Source organism: Citrus sinensis, chromosome 5, assembly GCF_022201045.2.
Source record: "Citrus sinensis cultivar Valencia sweet orange chromosome 5, DVS_A1.0, whole genome shotgun sequence".
NCBI lineage: Eukaryota > Viridiplantae > Streptophyta > Magnoliopsida > Sapindales > Rutaceae > Citrus > Citrus sinensis.
In genome coordinates, this window is record NC_068560.1 from 964,525 (window position 1) to 965,553 (window position 1,029).

General features: G+C 31.3%; 1 long non-coding RNA gene across 1 annotated transcript; it reads left to right on the forward strand.

Moving 5' to 3' along the window:
• The first annotated feature begins 468 nt into the window (after positions 1-468).
• Positions 469-1,029, forward strand: LOC127902658 (uncharacterized). The gene is made up of 2 exons (XR_008055088.1): positions 469-619; positions 715-1,029. It is a non-coding gene; the product is annotated as an uncharacterized LOC127902658 (long non-coding RNA).

Consider the following 1,029-nt stretch of genomic DNA (forward strand, 5'->3'; position numbering starts at 1 on the left):
AAATTAAATTTATATTTTGAAATAAAAGATAATATTACTGCTATTTGTTTAACTACGCTCCAATCGCCCGCCTTTGGCACTGCCGTCAGCGTGAAAATCATCCTGCCAAACAGAGAGGACGATCGAATGCGTTGCATTTATTTACTTTTGAATTTTGATTCTGGAAGCATAGAAGGACCAAATTTTCCAAATGAAAATATATTAATTTGTCACACATCATTCATTGAATACTATTCAAAGGTAATATTAATATATGTTATCTGCTTATAATTCAGTGAGCCATTTATATCAATGTAGGAAATATTCAACGTTAACAAATATTCAATAGATGTAATTAATCATCCACGTTGGCACTGTCGTCAGCGTGAAAATCATCCACAGAACAGATGGCCAAGTAGAGAAGATGAACGCGATGTTGGAAGAATAGTCAAAAATAATATTTTGATTAGTCTTAGAGTAATCCGTAATGGTTACTTCATTCTCTCTACGTATATATACACGTATATTACATTAAATCAGAAGCAAGAACTTGCAAAAGCAACTATTGGTTACTTTTTGAGTTTTGATTCCGGAAGTAGAGATCTTTCCGATTTAAGGAATATGGAAACTATTTGTGCAGGTATATAGGCTAATTTCAACTGAATATAATTTAATTTATAGTTCTTATTTCAATGTCTGCATTTGTGAATATTTGTTTTTAATATGAAATTTCAGGTAAGAACGATTGGTCAGAGGGTTTTGCAATTATTTTCTTTAGCATTAATGTTGATGATGATGTTGCGAATGATCTCGATCTTCTTGCTGTCCCTCAATACGGAAGGAATGCTGATCACACTGGTTAAGTGAATGCAATGTTGTTGCTTTGTGTTATATGTAATTGAATAAAAGGATTGGCACGTTATTACTTGTCAATTATATGAGTATTGTTAAGATCTCTTGATATATACAAGAGATTTCCTTTGTTTACTTTTATGTAGTACTGTATTTTCCTGAAAAGGAGAATTAATAAATAAAATTATTGTGTGGTAA